The sequence below is a fragment of the Balaenoptera physalus genome (assembly GCF_965194825.1).
Source record: "Balaenoptera physalus genome assembly, chromosome: 6".
In the NCBI taxonomy this organism is placed as follows: Eukaryota; Metazoa; Chordata; class Mammalia; order Artiodactyla; family Balaenopteridae; genus Balaenoptera; species Balaenoptera physalus.
In genome coordinates, this window is record NC_138885.1 from 60526360 (window position 1) to 60550676 (window position 24317).

Consider the following 24317-nt stretch of genomic DNA (forward strand, 5'->3'; position numbering starts at 1 on the left):
CCATATGTGAAACAGTTGAATATATGCACGCCATATGTAAAAGTAGGATTTGACTGCTGTAACAAAAAGCTAAAAAAATTGTGGCTTAAACATGGTAGAAATTTATTTCTCTCAAACCTAATAACCCATAAGCCCATAAGGAGTTCAGGGCTACAAAATATCACCAAATCAGGCTCTTTCAATTTTGTTGATCTGCCACCTCTACTGTATTATACAATTGTTTCCATGATTCAAGATGGCTCACCAACACATTTGTATTCCAGATAGCAGGAAAAGGGAATAGAGAAAATGGAGTTCATGCCCATTCCACTAAAGGTTACAATCCAAAAGTTTTACTTTACACATTCTTGAGTTCATATCATGTTGGCCAAAACTTAACCCCATAGACACAACTGGCTGCAAGGAAGGCTCGGGAATGTCGAGTTTATTCTGATGTCTATTCGGTGAGCCAAAAGTTGAGGTTTCTACTAATGTAGAAAAGTAAGAATAAATATTGGGGGATGATCAGCAACTTCTGCCATGCCATGTCTGCATCTGCAATTGACATTCTAATTAGACTGGATGCCCTCACCACACAGCAAATTAGAAAAAAATGTGTAACTTCTAAAAATTTAAGAACTTACAAAAGCAAAACTAAATTTATCAATAAACATTTCTCTCCACCTAAATTAGAATTATCAGGCAAGAAATTCAGATTGAAGAACAACCATTTGAACAGTTACAGTATTAGATTCTAATTTGTTTCCTCAAATGCATTAGATTTCTTGCCTATCAAGAGTAATACTGGTGAAAGTCGAGATAATCATCTCTGCAGACAGCTAGGAAAATCTCAGGAATTAGGGAGACCTGGTTATCTTGCAACTGGGCTAGGTTGTGTGCTGAAAACAGGAAGTTGTTTGAAAATCTGTAGGCCACCAGAGGTCTAACTCTAGCCCACCCTGCTAACTGCCCCTTCCTCAACTCGTGATAGGAAATACATTCTCTAGAAAATTTGGATTGTAAAGTCTTGAAATCTGGAATATTAAACACAGAGAAGAATACAGAGAGGTGCTAGACTGAAAAGAAGATCTTTAATAAAAGTTTGTGCTCTAGGGGCTTCCCTGGTGGCGCAGTGGTTGAGAATCTGTCTGCTAATGCACGGGACACGGGTTCGAGCCCTGGTCTGGGAGGATCCCACATGCCGCGGAGCAATTGGGCCCGTGAGCCACAGCTGCTGAGCCTGTGCGTCTGGAGCCTGTGCTCCGCAACAAGAGAGGCCGCGATGGTGAGAGGCCCGCGCACTGCGATAGGAGTGGCCCCCGGTTGCCGCAACTAGAGAAAGCCCTTGCACAGAAACGAAGACCCAACACAGCCAAAAATAAATAAATAAATAAATAAAATAAAAAAAAAAAGTTTGTGTTCTAAATGATGAGACTCTCTCCCTTTTGCTCCTGGTAATTTCCCTTAATCAACAACCAGTATTCTGGTAGTCAGATTTTATATTTCAGAAGGGAGATTCTAGGATCTTCTCCTGGAAAATCTGACCTATCCCAGGACAGACCCATTGATACTGGTATATTCATGTCTTCAACAAAATACTTAACTGATTACTGGATCATCCTAGAATAAAGTCTTCTAGTCCACAAGATTTACTTCTCCAACCCTCAAACACATGTATAAATGTATAATGTATCTGGTTATTTACTTAGTGATCACTAAACAAGAATCACTGGACATTTGAGCAATGATTTCATCATGGCAGAGAGGAAATGAAACAAGTCTATTGAACAGAGTAACTTTGTGAAGGTAGAAACAGAGTAAGGCACAGAGGAAATTCAAAGAAAATATAATTAACGTGGGAAATAAGAGTGAGTGATATATCCATGGAACAAAGATAGGATGTACTATTTTAAAGGAACAATATATGAAAGAGCTCTTGGAATCTTAATCTATGATAGATGATGATGATGATAATGGAAGAGTCTGTATAATAAAATTGTGGAAATGACCAAGTATACACAAAGAAAGAGACAACAGCATATTAAAGATAAAATAAGAGACTAAATTCCAAAGGTCCAACCTTCAGTTTCCAGAAAGAGAGAATAGAGAGCAAGTGAGAGTAAATCATCAAATAAATAATACAAGAAAATTTCTGAGAATTGAAGGACCCAAGTCTCCCAAGTGAATGGGCCCAGAAAGGGCCAATCAGTTTAAGTGGAAATAGTTCCTCGACAAAGAGAATCACCATGAAATATTAGAATTTTTAGATAAAGATAAGATTTTAAAGCTCCCAGAAAGAAAAAAATTGAGTTACGTACCTTTTGCCCAAATCTTGGGTGTAATATCATTCTCCAATAAAATCAACCAGGACTCCTTTGAGAGATGGTTGATTGTAGGTCTGGGGCAGGAAAAATATAACATGAGTCTGGAGCATCTTGCAGTATCAGAAAGTAAGAAAGCTCAAAAAAACTTCACAGTAATGGGGGTATGTCAAAAGAAAGGGACATGAGAGCCAACTGAAAGCTACTAATGACCGAAGCTGGAACAATTTGAGCAACACAATAAGTAAAGTAGTGTTGGATTATAACCCAAAGTATAAAATATCCATGAGTCCATACTGGTATAAATAAATGATTGAATAAATTAATAAATGTGGGAGAAGAGACAAATGTCCCATGCAGAAGAATTTTAAATAATTTATATAGATTCTCCACACTGAAGGAGAGGAAGCATAATTCCTTACCCCTTAAGTGTGGGTTACACATGGATACTTCCTTCCAAAGTGTACAGTATGGAAAAGGGGGAAAAAGAGTAACTTTACAGTGTAGAAACCTGACAATCCTACCTCAGCCAGGTGATCAAGGTCAACATCAACAGTCATAAATCATGCTGATAGTAAGCACTCTTGAAATGACTTGATGGAAATAGCACTTTATCTCTGTGATCTTCCTCCCAAATCTCATACCTGCAGACTAAGAGAAAAACATCAGACAAATTCCAATAGAGGAACAACCTACAATTTACCTGACCAGTACTCCTCAAAACTGTTTAGGACATCAAAACAAGGAAAAGTCTAAGAAACTGTCACATCCAAAAGAAGCCTAAGGATATGACAACTAAACGTAAATATGGTAAGCTGGATGAGATCCTGGAACAGAAAAAAAGGACATTAAGTTAAAAACTAAAGACATTTGAATTAACTATGGACTTTAGTTAATAATTATATCAACATTGTTTCATTAATGGTAACAAATGTGCCATACTAATGTAAGATGTAAATAGTAGGGGCAACTGTGTGTGTGTATGTTTGTGGGGCTGGGGGAAGGTATATAGGACTCTCTGTATTATCTTTTCAAAAAATTGTTCATAAATCCCAAAGTGCTGTATAAGAAATAAAGTATTATTAGGATGAAAGTATAATGAGAAATAGGATATTCCCATATTCTCAAAGAATCTAGTCACAAAATAGGCATTAATTACAAAAGAAAAACTAGCAACTTTACAGTGGAGTATCCTGACAGAGGCCAACATAATGAAATGATCAAAATTAACATCACCAATAATAAGACATGCAATATTTTGCCCCCAATTCATAAATTCAATTTAGTCAGGAGAACACACAAAACTCAAATAGAGGGATAATCTACAAGATAACTGGTCCATACTAATCAAAGGTGTCAAAGTCACTAAAGGCAAAGAAAGACCAAGGGATTGTCATAGAATATAGAGACCAAGGAGGCTTGACAAGTATGTATAATGTGGAATTCTGGATTGTATCCTGAATCAGAAATGTGACATTGGTGGAAAAACTAGTGAAATTCTAATAAAATCTGTAGATTAAAACCACAACACAACAAAGAATTGGGCTATAAATTATATAGGATTTATCAGTTGCTGCATTGGAATCCAGAAGGCAATGGGTGGTAAGTTTCAAATGTCTAGAGAAGAATGAACTCCAATCTAGTATTTTAGACACAGCTAAGCCATCAGTAAATATAAGAGAAGGATATAAATAATTTTCAGACATGGGAGTTCTCAAAACTTTATTTTCCATGTACTTTTCCATCTATGTATTCTTACTTAAGAAATTATTGAAAAACGTGAGTTTTCCAAGGAGAGAACAATTCAGAAATGTCCCTGGGATCTAATAAACAGGGTTTCAAAATAGAACAAAGTGCCAGAATGAGAGATACACTGCAGGCCCCAAGAGAACCAGTTCAGACTGGAGATGGAGGTACATGTGGTAGTTTACATAAATTTTTAAGAGTACGAGAACATTTAGTCAACAGTTAAAAAAATAAGAAAATTTAAAAGTTATTTAAATATTAACCTGAGAAAAAACAAAATCACATATATATAAGGAAATATGATTATGGTACTCTCCCTGACTTAGCAGAATCTTATTATCAAAGCAACCAATGTCGGTTTAATCAGTGTCATATAGCGACATTGGCAGGATGTTTGCATGGGCAGGGGGTGAAAGAGAGGGAAAATGCTTATTTCCCATAGTAGAAATGTGATACATAATATCTAAAATTGATGAATCAAAAAAAAGCAGTATCCACATACTATTTGTAAATTTGGAAGAAGATTATAGATGAAACAGCTAAAACAATTTAAAGGGTTGCCTGACTAAAGTCAAGAAAATAAGAGAGTTTTGATACATGCCTTTTAGGAATATTTAACTTTTTAATCCATGTTTATGTTTTACTTTAATAAAACATAAAATTAATTGAAAATAAAGTTAATACATAATTTCCCAGGAAGTCATCACACCAATATGAAGATATAAATAATGTCCCACCTCTCCCCCTGACTGCTGCTTTATCTCTTTATCCCATCTGAAGAAAAGACAGACTTGGAGCGAGAGATTTCACAAAACAGCTATTCAAGAGATGACTCTGCAAAGAGATGGCTGGCATCCTTATCTTTTCACATCACCTGAAATGAGAGAAATTTCCACATAGTCACCCAATATTCAATTGGCTCTTCTCTTAAGTGAATATTGCATTTATAGCCATAGTCTGAGAAATTCACCTACACATCCTTCCAAACTCCATTCTCACATTCAAGGAATTCTACCTGCAGGCTCCATCTTGTAAACCCCTGTAAACAAAGAAAAACAAAGTGTGTTGTTCACCACCAGGTTCTACAAGGATTAAGTTGTTAGCCACTGCAGTCTCTGACCAACAACATACCCTGAGAGGAATTCAGGGTGAAAAACAGGATGAGGCACCCTGTGCTTTGGGTAAACAGGTCCCACAGATAGTTAGATGTATGTCTCAGGAAGAATTTTAATGAACCCAGACTCTTGCATCTTCCCATACACCGAAAAGCACTAAAATCATTAACTTGAGATATCTGTTCTTTGTGACTAGCAGTAGTCTTTTACCAAAATGTGTGCTTGACTGCATGTATTCCCTAGCCAAAAATCATATGTAAACTGGCTTCTCCTCTACCTCTTGGGAGCAATTTCCTCAGAGCTACTGAGTAGTTGTCTCCTGGGCTATCATCCTTCTTAAGATCCCTGAATAAAACTTAAACTCACAACTCTCAAGTTGTGTGTTTTACTTTGAGTCAACATCCCCTCTGCCAGCAACTCTCTTCCAGAAGTAACTGCATCCCTTCCAGAAACAGAATGTAATTGTCCTTCAGGACCCCTACCTCCCCATGCCCCCAGTATTACAGGTGATGGAGGGAGCAAATCTTGAATGAACCAATAGTACAGGAGGGTTCATATCTTGCCAACACCATCTCTTCTAATGCATAACAAACATCAGCTAAGGTAAATAGCTAATCATCTAAATCCAACATTCTGAAATGTTCATGAATGGCAAATAAATCAGGTTTTTTTTCCCTTCAACCATGTTATAGAAAACTGAAAGAATTAACTATTGTTTCATTCTTCTTTCTGAGTTAGATTCTTCTCCAATGTTTGTCAAGCCATTTTGCCTCTTGCTTTATTTTCCCTTCAACGGTGTATCCCTCATTTAAAAAATCCTTAGGAAACCCTCTGCTGCCTTCTACCAGATCAAGTTAATTACCCCAGCTATGGGGTTTCATATTACTTATTGTAATTTAGTTATTAATTATGTCACTACTTGTTTAATTTACATCTTCTTCTCAGAATGTAACACCCAAGGGGTCAGTGAATGTATTGTTCTTACCACGGTGTCTCAGTATGAGCTCTGGAGATTCAAGAACTGTTGTATATGTTATCTGTAAAACAAAATAATAATGTACCAACGTCTAAAGTCATTGGGGTGATTAAATGACACAATGTATATAAAGCTCGTTGACTTATAGTTACTACTTAATAAATGTTATGTTTTATTGTTATTAGATTTTTTATTACAGATTATTAAGGAACAATCAGAACAATAACAACAAGAACGTAATTTCCAGACACCTACTTTAGAATAGAATAAATATAGAGAGGTTAAAGGAAATAGTATCACATTGTAATTAGACAGGCTTCCTAGGAACTGTGGCTACTTAATGTAAAGTGTAATGAGGATTTTGGACACGCTAGAGAAAGGCAGAAAATAAATTATGCAAGATGAGTAGGAAAGAAAGGTAAGATTCCCAAGTGTACTAAATGTATAAATTATTAAAGTCATACTGCATGTGGTCTTTCTTTGCATAGTTCTGGCCTTGGTACAGTAAACATATGTAAGAAATTAAAACATAGTACTGAGTATACATATATATATATATATGTACATATATATATATATATATCAGCTTATATTAAGTGCTTAATTAGTATTTGTTGATAAATTAGTTTACACTTAGTGTTTTTAGACATTTGCCATGAAATGTAATATATTGTTTAACAGAAACATTTCTCTATGTAGAGGCAAAAATATTTGGAGAATCCCTAGGTGAAACCAAGAAGAAATTTAAAGCGCTGTAAACAGTTTTGCAGGACTTCTCAATATGATTATTCAAGACTGTCTCTGCATATACAGCCTTTCTTCCCTAAGATGACCAAATTGAGGCTTTTTTACTCTTCCTTAGGATCTACTTTTCCCCTCTCTTCCTGATTCCTTTTGTTACCTCCTTCCTCAGGGACTTTGTTCAGTTTTTTGCTTTTTCTTTATCCTCAAATTCTCTCATTAGACTAAACTGTAGATACACTACACACTCAATTTACAGAAAAAAGTACATATGCACAAACCTAGAAAGTTTTGCACTTAGTTTCATAAGATTTGTGAACCAGTATGAAGGTCATTTGTTAATCTTAAAGTAGACAGTGCAGGGAAACAAACTCCTAGTCTTCCGTAGGCTACCGTTCTTTCTTTCTTTTCTCTACCACCTTAAAAGTACAGCTTATACGTGACGTCTCTCTTCCTCCCCATTCGTTTTTTCATTCTACTCTGGAATTTCCCACTGAAATACTCTTGCCAGAGTCACTATAAGAGTATCTTATATGAATAAAGTACTGTGCAAAGGACACAGAGGCTGCAGTGGCTGTCTCCATGAGTTGCTCTATTAGTTTACCTTTCTTTCAGTGTATATTTTCACAAGCATTTTGCAAAGTTTACACTACAAAAATTAAAATTGTACCTTTCAATGCTGATTAACTGAAATTATGTGTTATCATGTCTTATAATTCAGTAATTTCATTTTGTTACAATTGTCTTCCCTCTCTGGAAAATCATGTTACGTTAGGATTCTGGGAAGTGAGCAGGCACTGTATAAAACTGTGAAAAATGATTTGCTAAATGTCAGAATTAATGGACCCTTTTCAGTTTCCATCTGCCTAACACCTCTGTTATATTATTTTCTTCTTGAAACTGTAGTTTTCTTTGTGTTTGCTCACCCCACACTTTTCTAATTCAATTTCTCTGGCCCATCATCTCAAGAGAACTGGTTTTATTCCAGCTCTTTCTCTAATCCAGGGCGCTCCAAAAGAATTCTCTGCAGTGATAGAAATGTTCCATATCTGCCTAATACAGCAGTCATCAGCTATATGGAGCCACTGAGCATTTGAAATATGGCTAGTGAAATTGAGGAATGGCTTTACAAATTTTTATTCTCTTAAAATTGATTTAAATTCAAAAAATGATGTGTGGCTAGTGGCTACCAAACCGGGCAGTACAGCGCTAGAAAATAGTGTGATCTTGGAGAAGACTTTTTTCTTCTCAGTTGCTTCATTTGAAAAAAGGGGGTCAGAACAGCTGGTTTCAATGATTCTTTCTACTTCCCGGTCTAAATTTTGATTGTGCTCCTCCACACGAAAAAAATCATGATTTCCTGAAAACATAAACCCCAAAGATTTTCCTTTTTATGATTTGAAGCAGAAGCAGTTTGAATACTGGAGAAGAGAATTAGCCCTCAGTTAGTTACTGGCATTTATTTAGAGAGCATTTGCACAAAGGAAGTAGAATGCCACTTAAGGAATTATAGTTTAGTTGCTAAGAGAGTAGATCATGAAAGTTCTCATGAAGAAAAAAAATTTGTAACTGTATGTGGTGATGGATGTTAACTAGATTTATTGTGGTGAACATTTCACAATATATACATATATTGAATCATTGTTGTACATCTGAAACTAACATAATGTTATATGTCAATGATATCTCAATTTAAAAAAAAGAAATTATGGATTGCGGTTATAAGAGGCATTCATATTGATTTAAATTGAATTAGGAGTCATTGACTTAAATGAGGTAACACAGAACTGATGATGGATTTAATAATTATTCCAATTTAAATGCCTATGAACTGTGTACATTATTTCTTAAGGAAGTTTCTCAACATATTTTTCAAGGGTCTGCACACAGTGGGCATTAAATAAAAGTGACTGATTGAAAAACAATTTTAAATTAAGTTTTTCCTTTAGATACATTATATTTTAAATAAGAAAATACCCTATTGCCCCCTGGTGGTCAAATTAAGCCTTATACGCTACACAGTCTACCTCCTACCCAACTTTCCCATTGTTTTATTCAAGCTTTTTCTTATCAGAGGTAGGGTGTTGGTTCAGATCTATTTTCATTACAGCTGTGATTTTTCTGAGATTAATAATTATACCTGGCATGTCTGAGCTGATTCAATTGCTATATATGAAATAATTCCTGCCCCAAATCTAAATTTCAGAGTCTGTGTCTGCTCTATCTTCTTGCTTCCCCTGCTCCTTTCCTCCTCCCTTCCTCTCATTAATAATACATCCATGCACATTTGCAAGGCTGCACACTCATTTAGCTTGCCTTTGCCCCTCCTGTTCAAATTAACTGTAAGGAACAGTAAAATTATTATTAGACATTCAGAGCTGACAATGATCTCTAGTTAAAATCTCTCATTGTAGAAGTTAAGATGTATTTCACAAGGGACATTTAAGATAATAGTGTAAATAATGATGTTAAATGTCCTGCCCACCACTCAGGACTTTTCCTTCTGTTTCCTTCTTTGTTTCCTTCTTAATTTCCTTCTCAATTGCCTTAAAGTCAAGCAGACAGGGATTTTCCATTGTTAATTTTATACACAAATATTGGTAAATTTTGTGCCAGATTTTGTGCTAAGCACAAGGCAGACCCTTCTTTCCCTTATGAAAATTATAGCCTAATAGAGAATACAGATAAATAGTTAGGATTTACAGTACAATGTGATACAACTGCATTAAAAGAACAAATACAAGGTACTATGGAGGATCAAGAAAAATTGTTCCGAATCTAGATGGCAAGGATCAAAAACACTTCCCATCAGAAGTGGTAGCTAATCTTTGACCAATGTTGCAATTCCAATAACCCCATAGTAGTCAATGTGTCAATTTCTATAAGAAATTTGGCGATGAGGTGTAAGAGCAAGGAGCTTATCTTTCTACAGGCTAAGTTTGTTTAGAAATAGGGATTGATTTATAAAGAGAAAACAAAAACAAACTCAGAACCCATTCTCTTCCTGATTAAATACCTGAGTCTCCCTTAACCCAGGCAAAGGGAAAGGTAAGGGAAGAAGAGAGAGAAACAAGTAAGCTGGCAGGAAGGCCATTAGAAGATTATACAATCAATTCAGTAAAACATAATAGCACCAAAGTGCTTCAGAAGAGAACCACATTTGAAATTCTAGGTAGACCATAGGGAGTTTATATGAAATTAGTGCTCAAACTTTATTTTAATAAGATAATTTGTTTCAAGGACTCAGAATGCAAGGAAATTTTTGCTACATTTGGGGGGAGGGTAGTTGCTAAACAGTGACCATTTACATTGGGATCTAGGAAAAAAGAACAACATTTTGAGGGCCAGAATTAGTTGCAAGTTCCAGATCTTGTTTTAGAAAAACATTTGTTTTAGGAAATTATTTGTATTTTAATGATAATTGAGAATTTGTCTTTTGAGACACCCACAATTACGGATTTTAAAATTTACACAAATACCATAATTGTGACTAAAAGAACTTTCTGTGTATAATCTATTGCAATTGCTTTTTGGCTTCCACCCTTGTAGTCATTAAGAATAAATGTCAGTATTTGTAATGGCACAAAAATTAGTTTTGCTGCAATGGTAATGATTTTCAATAGTTCAAGAGCAGAGAAGGAAAACAAAATGCATTTAGAGAGTGAAGATAAGTAAGAAATATATTACTGCTTAGGCAATTCTTGGAGTCTTGGGGACCTTGAGACTAAGAATATTGTGATTATCTGAGAACTCACAATTGCATCTAAAACACCATGGTTTCATTTTACTTTAAATCAGTTAAAATCATTTAGAGTTGAAAATTTTATTGAGACCATTATATACAATACATTCTTCAGCTCAGACTGAAACTTATGGTAGGTATTCATTTTACGGAGGGTTAATTATTTATTGAAGTCAGAGGCATAATGGAGTGTGTGAATAATGCAGTATATTGTACTCTCCAACAATTTGTTTGCTTGAAAATAGCCCAGATTCTCTTTTTAGTAGGGCTCCTCATTCCTCACTCAGTTTCCTTCCACCCAAGTTATTCTTCACTTGTTTTGAAACTTCAAAGAATCCTGAATTGCTTACTGAGTCCCAGTTATTTGGGGGCAACTCAGCCTATGTTCCTCTGACATTTAACAGAGCTGAACAATGATGTTTCTATTTAAGTAATTCTATGCTTTCCCATGTGTAGAGATGTAACTAGACCGTAATAAATAGGCCCTTGACTCCATAAAAATGCAGAATACTAATTTTTTTTCAATTAAAAACACTCCCAATTCTGCAGGTTTGAAATTCATTTAAAATGGTCGTTCAGGGTATTATTAAAGTGGAAACAAATTTATTAAAAGGTAGCACACAAGGAGCAAAGGCATTGACAGTAATGGAGCTATGCTTTGACAATTGTCGTTACAGCCAGCATCATTCAGCACACATTATATGCTGAGCTAAAGGCTCATAAAGGAAGTAAGATTATCATCTAACATACATAATGAGTCCAGGTAGACTTAATCCAGGGTCCATGTTCTTAACCCCTAGGGGATAACCTCTTAACCTCTATATTCTAAGCCAATTTATAGTCCCCAAACTTTGGTTTACATGAAAAAAAATAGCTTAAAGAAATTATTGCAAATTTAATAGATATGGAGTGAGGTTCAGGGATCAACCTTTTAACTGCAGCCCAGATTACAAGTGTAGATATACTAAAGTACTGGGATATACTAGTTTGGCAGGGATCATGAATATAACAATGGAGTTATTTTGTACATGTGAGCAACAGGTATTTGGTTTGTACAAGTTGGAGGAGCCAGCTTCTTTACTCAGTACCCTTCACTCACCATCAGCTGCCCGCACACATCACTGCCCAGCACCAGGCAAGCTCCCTTCTAGGGATGCTCTGTTTACCCAAGAAAAGTGGCACTGGCTTCTTTCAAACATTCACTTTTCCTAATGTAACTGTTTTGACTAAGCATTGGCATCTTCTTAGAATATTATGTCAAGAGTTGGAAGAACATAATACTCTTCACAGGCCCACTGGGACTGCTGCATGGAAAGTGTTAAAAAGCAACTCTTTCCCAGCCTTACTAAGAGCCATCAGTGACAAGTTAAATTCTAATCCATTTTCTAAACACAGTTAATGCAGAGGCTAAAAGGAACAGAAGTAGCCATCTCTTAGGTAATAACATAATTTCCAGTTCCATTGTAACTTGTCTGTAAAAGAGAAGTGTTAAACAACATGAAAACCAACTAGCATATTGGTCATTTTTATTCCTTACTTCTAACCACCGATTCTCTGCTTCCACTCTTTTTTAAAGGTATTTCATTTTACAGAGACTGTTATTTATAATCATATAAACTTTATCCAGTTTTAGTCACCACACCAAGTTTTACAGTGTCTGAGAAGTGCATAGGGCACTCAAGATAGGTTAACACAACTAGCCAGTGTACTCTAAGAAGTGTTATAAAATATGAAACAAAATGTGTTGCGGTAGAATTTCCGGTTTTGATAAATCTTGCTATTAGCATTGGTCTTATTAATATATTCTGAATTTCAATGTGTGATTTATTTTTTGAATGATAAATTACTTGGGGATATTAACTTGAAGGTGCTCTGCTAGGAGGTATGTCTCAGATTTTTAAAATGTAGTAGTATGGAATAGGCAAAAAAACAGAGAGTCTATCTAACAGTGTTCCTGAGCATCAAATTATACACCAGCAAATAATTTTGTTCATTAGAAAGGCAACACTGGAAGCATGGAATGTACTTCTGGAGTTCAACAGGCAGAGTCAGGCTATATGAATATATGGGGCACCACTTACTGTCACCACAGATCTCAAGCTCACCTACGGTTCCTAGACCAATTCTTTGGTCCCAGCTACTGTAAATCCACTGACTTTAGGTGGACCTTGTCCCAACTATCGCAGAACAATCTAATGCTAAATTTTGTGATGCTTAATCATCCCACTACCTCTGACTCAAAAAAAGTTCCATGCAACGGGTGGAGGAATTTGGCTTCCTGATGGGAGCCGAGACAGTCAGGTAGGACACCTAGAAGTGAAGGCAAATTAATCCCCCACGGGGAAAACTTTGACCAATGAGAGATAAGGGGTCAGAGGGAACCAGAATAAATTCTCTCTCAATGTCCTCCGGTTTGGACTATTTGAGATGCAGCAGCTCCATACTGCTTCTATGAAAACATCCAGCAAGCCAAAGCAAAAACTTATCCTTGTTACAAAGCTGTGGCTGCCTCACTCCTGTATATCTGTTCTCCCCCTTTAAAAAATCAGAACCTGAAGCAAAAGCTATTTGCTTATGCTTTTTTTAAAAAAAATTTTTATCGGAGTATAGTTGCTTTAGGGTGACTGTGGTCCCTCAGACCTCAGCTCCTGTGGTGTTGCAATCACCAATAAGAAGCAGGCACATAAGCTTTTACTTCAGATTCTGTTTTCTATGTAACCCTATTGAAGACAGTGTAGCTGGCTGGGCAGTGTTTATAACATAATTTCAGTCCTAATGCAAGTTTCAAAAGGTTTATGAGTTTGTTCAGCTCCAGTTGGAGGGAACATAGGAAGCCATACAGAAATATACTTCACTAGAACAGGCTGAGTTAGGGAACTCAGAAATTGCTCCAATAGGGAGAGTTGTTTGCCCGAAACTGTTTACTCAAGGCTGCCTGAGTATTGCTAAAGGAGATTTGGAATTGTGGTTGGTAGGCACAGTTACAGACTTTAAGATTAAGAAGACTTCTGAAAGGCAAGGGAAAGGAAATATGATAATATAAAAAAAGGAAATTGGAAAAATCAAGAAGCAAAAGAGTCAAATCATTCAGAATTCAGCTGAGAAGGAGCCCTGGCTTGGAAAAGGGAGTCTAGAATAAAATGCTTTACCTAATGTCCCACCAGCTTTCCATTCTTGAAGATACATCAATATGATCATGGTATATTATCCTTTTTACTTATTATTGGATTTGATACGCTAATATTTTGTTCAGGGTTTTTGCATCTATGATCATGAGAGACGTTAGTATACAATTTGTCCTTCTTATAATATCCTTGTCAGATATTGGATCCATGGTTATGCTGACCTCTTACCAGCAATCACTTTTCTATTTTCTGAAAGAATTTATGTATACGTCTAGAAAAGTTCACATGTGAAACCATGGCTTTAAAGCCTTATTCAATTTTTTAAATAAGTATAGAATTATTCACATTTTCCATTTCTTCCCAAGACAAATTTGGAAAATTACATTTTTAAGAAATTTGTCTACTTCATCTAAATGTTTAACTTACTGGAATAGAGTTGTCCATGATATTCTCTCTTATCTTTGTATACTAGAATATGTAATGATGTTCCATTTAAAAAATTCTTGATTTGGTAATTTCATTTTTTCTTGATCAGTTTTGTTACTTAAAAAAATTTTTTTCTTAGTCTTTTTAAAGAACTAAATTTAGTTCTGTTGAGTCCTCTATTGTTAATTTGTTTTCTATTTCATTGTTTGTGCATCTTATCTTTATTATTTTCTTCTCTTGTATTTTGGTTTGATTTGTTGTTATTTCCAAGCTTCTTTAGATGGATTCTCCAATTATTAATGTTTACGCTTTCTTCTTTCCACAATATGCATTTAAGTCTATAAATTTCACATAGCACCACTTTAGCTGCATTCTATAAATTTCTGTTTGTTTTCATTTTCATTTAGCTCAGAATATTACCTGATTTCCTTCACAATTTGTCCAATGGGCTATTTAGAAGTGTGTTATTTAATCACTAAAGAGTTAGAGATCTCTTTTTGTTGTTGTTGTGTTGTTGTTATTTATTATTTTCTACTTGCTTAATTTCATTGTGGTCAGATAAATATTCTGTCTGATATTTAAACCTTGGGCTTTATGATTCAAGACATGGTCTATTTTGTTAAATGTTTCATGTGCGCTTGGGGGAAAAGTGTATTCTATTGTTAATAGGTAGAATGTTCTATATGTCAGTCATTTTTGTTAATAGTGTTGTTCAAATATATTATATGCTTCCTGATTTTTGTGGCTTTCTTTTATGAGTTAGTGAAAGAGGTATGGCAAAATATCCTATTATGATTGTGGATTTGTGTATTTTTCATATAATGTTGTCAATATTTGCTCTCTATATTTTAAAGCTATATTTTGGGTATACAAAGATATAATATTGTGATATCTCCTCAGTATGTTCAACCTTTTATCATTATGAAATATCATTTTTATTTCCAGTGATGCTTTTTGCTTTAAAGTATTTTTGTATTACCTTAGTAAAACTACACATTCTTTCTTTTGGTTGATATTGCATGGCATAATCTTTTATATCATTTTACTTTCAACCTTTCTTATATTTAAAGTATGTTTATTGTAATCAGAAAATAGTTAGATCTATTTTCATCCAGACTGAACATCTTCATCTTTTAATGGTATCACTGGTATATTTGGATCTAGATCTATCAGCTTACTCCTTTTTTTCCATTTTCCCCTTTTGTTCATTTCCTTTTTCTTCTTTCTTGACTTATTATGAATTAATCAAATGCATTTTTAATATTTCTATTTTCCCTTTTATTAACTATAGATTGTGTTATTATTTTGGGAGGAAGAAGGATGAATTTCCTAGAGGTTACACAGTGGATCCTTGATTTATTGAGTCTCTACCTTAAATTAATACTTTATCAAGGTAGTACAAATGGATACATATTATGGTATATTCAAATCACTGCTGTATACAGCAATTTGGATGAATCTCAAAATCATAATATTCAGCTAAAGAAGATATATACAAAACAGTACATGCCTTAGGATTCTATTGCTATAAAATACTGCAATCTGCCAAAATAATTTATGGTGATAAAAGTCAGGATAATGGTTTCTTTGGGGGAAAGTGGCAGAGATGGGGCACAGAGGGAATTTCTTGGGTGCTGGTATTTTCTATATTTTTATCTATCTGTTGATTGTATGGTTGTACTATAACCATGTTATGAAAATTCACTGAGGTATACACTTACATATGTACTCTTCTATAGATATATTAATATATGTGCAATATTAATATATATACTAACCTTTAATAAATGTAAAATAAAAATCTAGTTTTAAAAACATTCCTTGGAGAAATTGGAATCCTTTTGCACTGTCGGTGAGATTGTAAAGTGGTTCAACTGCTATGGAAAACAGTATGGTGGTTTCTCAAAAAATTAAAAATAGAAATGCCATATGATCCAGCAATCCCATTTCTGGGTATGTATCCAGAAGAATCTAAAGCAGGATCTTGAAAAGATATATGCACTCCTGTGTTCACTGCAGTGCTATTCACAATAGCCAAGAAGTGGAAGCAACCCAAATGTTCATCAACAGATAAAAGGATAAACAAAATGTTGTACATATATACTATGGAATATTATTCAGCCTTAAAAAGGAAGAAAATCCTTAAGCACGCTACAACATGGATGAACCTTAAGGACATTATGCTAAGTGAAATAAGCCAGTCACAAAAAGACAGATACTGTATGATTCCACTTATATGAGTACCTAACGTAATTAAATTCATAAAAACAGAAAGTAGAATACTGGTTGCCAGGGGCTGAGGGAAGGGGGAAATGGAGAGTTGTTGTTTAATGAGTTATAGAGCTTGAGTTTTGCAAGATGAAAAAATCTGTGCAACAGTGTGAATATACTTAACACTACTGACCTATAAACTTAAAAATTATTAAGATAGTAAATTTTATGTTTTTTTACCACAATTAAAATTTTTTTTTAATTTTAAAAATTAAAAAAAAAAATTTTATGTTTTTTTTACCACAATTAAAAAAATTTTTAATAAAAGTTAGCCTTGGGTCTATCTTGTACAAGTTGTCCAGACAGGGTGAATCAATCCTTTGTGCTCATAACACATTACTCATATGTTTTTGAACACTCATATAGCTACCAAATTGAAATGTGCAAGTGTACTCAGCAGATTAATAATAAAATCATTCATTTTTCAAGGAGGGTTCTGGGAAATGTAAGGGCATGGGTCTTTAAGTGGTCATAGTAAACCATTTTGTAATCAACCTTGATTTCAGAAACAAATATTGTAAGTAATGTTTTCTTCAGCTCTGCCTTAGGCTTGCTCTGGTGATCCCAGAGGGGACTGGCAAAACAGCCCATGAGGGGCTTGGGATGTCTTTCTTCAAGAAGCTAAGGCTCACCTGCATGACATCTAGTTCCTCAAATCTGCCTGCTTCTTTTTTCCAAGTCCTAGAATCCTGCCACAATTATCTTCCTTTTTTTCTTCGTTCTTCACTGACTTTACCAAGTAATCAAGACATGTGCTAGATGTGTTTGATTAAGACAGACCTCTTCTTGAAGAAAGATTCCTTCATATCTTGTTCAACTTGTAGCGATCTTCCAAATACTGGCTCCTTGACTTGTCACTCAGAGTAGAACTTCTTCTCTTTAAACCCATAGGCAGATTATTTCTACCCTTCTTGTTAAAAGAGTTGTTATAAATTCTGCATATGAATCCAAGTTACTGCACTACCTCTAGTGTAATGAGGTCATCCTCTGCTGAAATATTGTCTACTAGTGCCTGACCCTGCAGACCTTCACACAATTGACAGCATTTTTGTGTTTCTTCAATGGTTTCCATCTCTCATCTGTAACAAGAGCTTACTGTTCTTTTAAACAAGGTCATATTCTCCTCTTCTTTGCACAGAATTTCTTCAGTTTCTGGTAGAAAACAACCCTTACTATTTTCAAATTTTATAGCAGTAGCCAAAGTCTTCAGCCTCAGCCAGAAAGGCAGTGCAAGGGATTTAAATTCATTCAGGCATGTATAATAATGACCCTCACCTTCCAGCCAAGAAAAGTCCTACTGTTTAGAAATTGGGTTTCCATGCAGGTTGGGTTGAAAATATTGTTTAGTTTGCAATCTTACCGAGAAGTTTCCCTGGATTTCTCTGTGAAATGAAAACAAACAAACCAAAAAAAAAGAAAAAAACCATTGTGAAGAACATTTTATATCTTCTGATTGGATAAACAACTTTTTCCTCCAAATCACAACTCTAGTCTGGTCAACTTGCATGCTTTTCAACAGTAAATTTCAATATCATATGTTCGTAGTTAATCAGTACTCTTGACTCATCTCTAGGGTGATGATTTTAATTCTAGATAAACTCTGCTTTCATTTTGAGGAGAGAGTTTTCAATGAGTCAAAAATAAATCTGACAGTTTCTAGTCCCCTACAGTCTTCCCAGGAAACAGCTGCTGTCTGTCCAACTAGTTACTCAAGCCAGAAATTAGGAGTCATCTGTGGCACTTTCTTATTGATCCTCCACCCACTCCATCATTATTAGTGAAACCTGTTGATACACTTTTAAACAGCTTTTAAATCGATATACTCTCCACATTTACGACATCAGTACGCTGTTCCTAGCCACTATCAGCTCTCACCAGTACTAATGCAATAGCCACCTACTGGTCCATTTACATATCCTCTTCTATTCCAAGCAGTCTCTGAAGAAAAACCCTCTCACAATGTAAAAGTGATTATATCAACCCATTTCTCCTAAGGACAAGATCAAAATCATTATTAAGATCCTCAGGATCCCACATGGTCTGACATCTTTCTGACCCATCCAGTCTCCTTTCACTCCAAGCACCACCTCACTGAATGCACCTCAGCCACACTTCTTCCTTTAGTTCCTAGAAAAGGCTATACTACTTCACTTATTCATCCTTCAGATTCCAGGGAAAGCTTTGTTGACAATCCTGAGTATATTAAACTCCTCTACTTTTACAATTGTAGCAATTACAACATTAATAATTTAACATCTGCATGTCTGATTATACAATCAATGTTTGTCATCCTGCTTCTACAAAAACTAAATGCAGACAGAAACCTAGTTTGTTTTTTCTCTTCATGACTATCATGACCATCTAGCACAGGATATGACACATAGTGTTGGCTCATTAATAATTTGTTGAATGAAAAATGATCTGGCAACCTTAAATAAAAGCAATTTTAGTCTCTACTATATTCTCTTAAAAATTGTCAAGTCTCAGTATCTTACTAAGGCATGTTCTTAAAAATCATTTCCCGGGCTTCCCTGGTGGCGCAGTGGTTGAGAGTCTGCCTGCCAATGCAGGGGACACGGGTTCGAGCCCTGGTCTGGGAAGATCCCACATGCCGTGGAGCAACTAGGCCCATGAGCCACAACTACTGAGCCTGTGCATCTAGAGCCTGTGCTCTGCAACAACAGAGGCCACGATAGTGAGAGGCCCGCGCATCGCGATGAAGAGTGGCCCCCGCTTGCCACAACTAGAGAAAGCCCTCGCACAGAAATGAAGACCCACACAGCCAAAAATAAATAAATTAATTAATTAAAAAAAAAATCATTTCCCTGTTCTTTTTACTTTCAATATTTCTTATACCTCCTAGTCATCTCTGTTTCTTTTCTCTTTCCTGTTTTCTCTCCCAAGAGAAATCCTGTGATTTAGCCAAAGCAAACCCCACTAGCCTCTCTTCTTCTCCAGCTTTCCCTTTTACTCACTATTAGGATAAGTATGGGGATCTCTGGCTAGTAGGAAATCCTTAAAGAAATAAGTGAGGACTGGGAAATATTAATGGTTAACATCTACTAAGGGCTTCTTAATGTGTCAGGCGCTGATTTCAGTACTTTACATGGATTGGCTCAAACTTCAAAAACCCCATTATGTAAAGGCTAAAACAATTCTTATTTTATTGAGGAAAGATATGAGGCACAAAGGAGTTAGTAATCTATCAAGATCAGAGGGATGATAAATGGTTGAGCCCTGTCTGAACTTAGAAAATCTGAGTTCACTGTCTATCAGTAAGCAGTAGGCTACTGTCTCCCTCAAGTAACAAAATAATTCTCAGTGGTGGTGAGCTTGGAAAAGGCTGTAAAAACTCACGCATTTATATTGTTTTGCGCTTGTCACACACACACACCCCCATCCAGTGTCTAGCATAAACTCTAGAAAATGGCCAATAAAATATCAGTAGAATGAACTAATGAATGAAAGAATGATTAACCAATGAATCAGTCTATCAAGTGGTATGACTTAAGGTGTTGAAGCAACAAAATGATGTACAAGCAGCTTGTGTTAAGAAGAATAATCTGTAGGATTGTAGGAAACAGCCTTGAAAAAACACCAGTAACTAGACACTTATAATAATTTACATAGGAAGTGGTAGGACTTGGACTAGAATATAATCATGAAGCTGGTCAGATAGATACTTTTTATAAAATATCTTGAATGTGAAGTTTTTTCTATTTTTTCTCTGACTTCCATTTACATATCTGCAGAAGGACAGATAAGGCAGATAATGGGGAAGGGAAGGCAATTCACATCTATAAATTGTTTAAATACATTACGGTCCAAATTTTAAAAACTACTGTCCAAAAAATGACCAGCTTCTGCCTTAACAGAACTTATTTCCTACTTAATATCCCATAGGGATTATATTAACCTCTTTCATTGTATTATAGTTTTAGTGATAAGGAAGGAACTTAAACTGTTTCCAAAGAGGTCTTTTTCTTTTTTCATTTGTATTACTTTCTTTCTCTTCCCTAGACCACATTAAATTTAGACGCAGGTTTGTAGATGCTACTGAAGTAGACAGAACACTATCTTCCTCCTCTCCTGCCAAAGATGCCCATATCCCAATCCTCAGAATATCAATGTTACCTTACCCAGCAAAAGAGACTTTGAAAATGTGATTAAGTTTAGGATCCTGTGATTAGGGAGACTATCCTGGATTACCTGAGTGGGTCCAATGTAATCACAAGGGTCCTTATAAGAGGGCAGCAGGGATATCAGAGTCAGAGATAGTTTTGAAGATGGAGTGAGGGGCCATGAGCCAAAGAGTGCAGGAGGGCTCTGGAAGCTGGAAAAGGCAAGGAAACAGATTCCCTCTTAGTGCCTCCAGAAAGAATGGAGCCCCTATGACACCTGGATTTTAAGGTTTCTGACCTTCCATACTATAAGGTAATGAATTTGTGTTATTTTAAGCCACTATGTTTATGATAATTTGCTACAACAGCAATAGGAATGTAATACCCCTACAGTATACCCATAACTTATTATTTTTTTTTATTTCAAGGTTGGCAAAGGAGCAAAAGGACTAGTATTGATTCACCTCAAAGAGTCAATTATTTTGCTATTGCTGGGGACAGAGACAATTGAAATAATTCTTGGAACATTATAAAGTTAACGTCATTCAGTTTTGTTTTGTTTTCAGAGATGCTTTAAGTGGCTTCAATATAGTATCTTAGTTTTTGAAAATTGGATTACCCCTGGAGGAGTAAAAGATTGATAGTGAGAGAAGGGAGAGAGGCAATGTAGATGTAAAAACATGTAAACATTGACTTAGATATGTGCTTAATCTATAAAGTGCCAATTTTTTTATTCCATTGTTTAAGATTATCAGAGGAAAAAAAACAATAGCTCCTGAGAGCTAATGATATAAATCCAAGCATGTATCATTTTGATATATAAACTTTATTACATAAAAGGCATTCTGGAATTATATTGTTCGAAACAAACTTTTCTAGAAGCAATGTTTACATTTTCCTGTGTTAATTACTCCCTTCATCCATATCCTAAACTATAATTTACATTTCAAGTAGTATATTTTCCACTATAGTACAGTCTTTCATTAATTTACCCATAATCCAAAACTCAATTTCTTCATTGTTTCCAATTAATACATGTTTATCTTTTCCCATTTGTTGTACATCTATGCTATCTTTCTGCTGGTCAGAAGCTTTCCGAGGCTTATTGGATTTATATTTAAATAACAGTGGAAAGAATTCATATCTTGGTATAATCTTATACTCAAACACAACAGACTGGGGAAAAAAACCTATATTCTTTATATATTATTACTGATGCTATGTAGATAAACCAGGAATAATTCCAAAGTATCTTCTGACTGTGCTTCTTAAATGATGTGTGATTAACGAGTTTTAGTCCTCAAAGTAATTTAAGAAAATACTTTCTACCTGCCAGACATTCCTCTCACCTCAGTTACACTTACTTAGGGAGAATTCTCACAACCCAAACAAAGTTTTGCTTTCCCAGTAGCTGCAGAGTGCACACTGACAGGCTGTGATCTCACTAAATGATGCCAAGAGAGTCTGTTATTTCTGTTTGATTGCATGAAAGCATAGCTCTGATGAGTGTCCTGAGTCATAGGCTTAGGTAATATCTTTAGAATCTAGAATCTAAAAGCAGAAGCCATTTAAAATGTCATAGACAAATGAGTTTTTTCCTCAGCTCAGTAACTTATTGGCCTTGCCACCGTTTTTTCAGTTAAAGACTTTATCTTTGGGCCTGAATTAAATTCTTCTTACATTAAGGATGAACATTAAAACTCCATGAAAACAGAGACTGGTGACTATCCTTCCTTTTACATACTTGTTCTTGCATCAATTATCTCTTCACAGTTGAACTTCATCATGTCAAACAGTTCATTTAAGTAATGATGACCACTAACCCTTGTAATTCATTCCACAGTCTTTTGCAATTTCATATTGTCTCATTAGGTTCAGTTCTAGCCCATTTCATGATCAGGCTGTAATTTGTTCGTTTTCCATTAACTTCATTATAGGCAATTATTTAAGAAACTCTCTTAAAGAGTTGTCAAATGGAGAGAAAATCAGCAGATTTTAGAGTTACTCTGCCTTTGGGTACACTCTAGGTAGATGACAACATTCCAGAAACAATCCGGACTTGTTCTTAAGTAGCCTCAGACATGTATTGTAATCTCTATGGTTCCTATTGTCAAGAGGTTTGAGGGAGCCTAATTAATCACTCTTCCCATCTTTGGGAACTTAACCAATTTAAGTCCGACAAAACGCCAGTAAGTATTAAAATAGGCTCAGAAGTTTTACCAGTAAAGCTGTAGTGAAGAGTATAGCAGGGTCTTTCTACCTTTATTTTGATCCTAGGACTTGAGACCCTCAGGTCTCTGACCTGTCTGTCTCATTGCAGGTGGATGAGCTGGGCCTAAAAGAAGCCCTGCTTCTTCTGCTTATTCCATGGAATTTACAAGAGCAAGCATTAGCTTTTCCTAGACACAGTTCTCTCCTAAAAGACAAGAGATAATTGGGTTCATGCTGCCTAAATCATAATGCCTGTGTCCTAACCTCATGATTATGTGATTCAGGGAAGGGCAGACTCAATCAGAATGCTCACTTCTTCTACCATGGGGAGAGCTCAACACTGGAATAAGGTGGGAAAGGAGGATGTGATGAAGTGTTCCTTCCTGAGAAATGGAGTGAAAGTTCCTTCATAGAAAAATGAACATGGAGAAATAGCTCCCTGCACCCAGGAAAAATACCCTGACTTGTCAGGTATATGACACCCTGACTTCCAAGTATTTCTGTGGAGCTGTTTAGAACTTGGACTCAGCAGAGCTGACTTTAAATCCCAAACTGCTACCTTTCAACTAGAACATTGGATAAATATATTAAGTGTCTAAACCTCTGTTTCTTCATCTGCCATAGGGCAATGATATCAGTACCTACTTCACAGGTTGATGTGGATATTAAGCGAGAAATTACATGTAAAACATTATATAAAGTGCCTGACCTATAGAAAGGCCCCACCAGAATGATAACTATAACAGTAATTGTAATTATTATCACTATTATTATTCTCAACTGAATATCTTCTTCTTTGTGAATTGAACTTGCTTATATATTCACATGCATATAAATGGTTCCTGTTCACTTATTGAAATCAGTAACTCTAACCCAGAGTCAGCAAACACAGCCCATAGGCCAAATTCATCCCCAAATCCCTGTTTTTTTTTCTTGTAAACACATTAGTATTGGAACACAGCCACATTTTTTTCATTTATATATTGATTATGGCTGCTTTTGAGCAACAATGGCAGGTTGAGTGGTTGAGACAGATGCCAGAAACCAACCAGCTCACAAAGCCGAAGATATTTACTTTTGGGCCCTATACAAACAATGTTTGGCGATCACTCCTAACCTCTGTGCAGGAATATGTGAAACATCAAAATGGGCCCAACTTGGGTGGTAAGAAACACTTATGGCAATTCAAAATTAGAGCATCGATACATTTTGATAAAGGTAATGGTTAAAAATGTGAAAATGCCTCTGATTTGGGTTTATGAGGCAGTCAGACTTTGAAAACCTTGCTGTGATGACTTTGAAATAATACTGTGTTTGGCCGCTCCAACCAGACACAAATAGGCATGTTTTTGTTTTATATTATTGTTTCTTAATAAAATGTTTTTAAGCAAATTAGTCCTTTTCACCTTTACTAATTCTCTTCCTTATTTGAGATTGTCATTCTTTTTCTAATAGCTTAAGGTAAATACCAACTCCTCTATTTTTCATCTTTTTTTATTAATAACAAAGTATTGTGAGGGTACAATTTTTCCTCAATCCTGCT

General features: G+C 35.5%; 1 long non-coding RNA gene across 1 annotated transcript in view; it reads left to right on the forward strand.

The window, feature by feature from the left end:
- LOC309662482 overlaps positions 1-19272 on the forward strand; it is a 437456-nt gene extending 418184 nt beyond the window's left edge. The window contains exon 2 of the long non-coding RNA XR_014264727.1: positions 1290-19272. This is a non-coding gene — a long non-coding RNA (uncharacterized lncRNA). The remainder of the gene's footprint in view (positions 1-1289) is intronic.
- The last annotated feature ends 5045 nt before the right edge of the window (positions 19273-24317 follow it).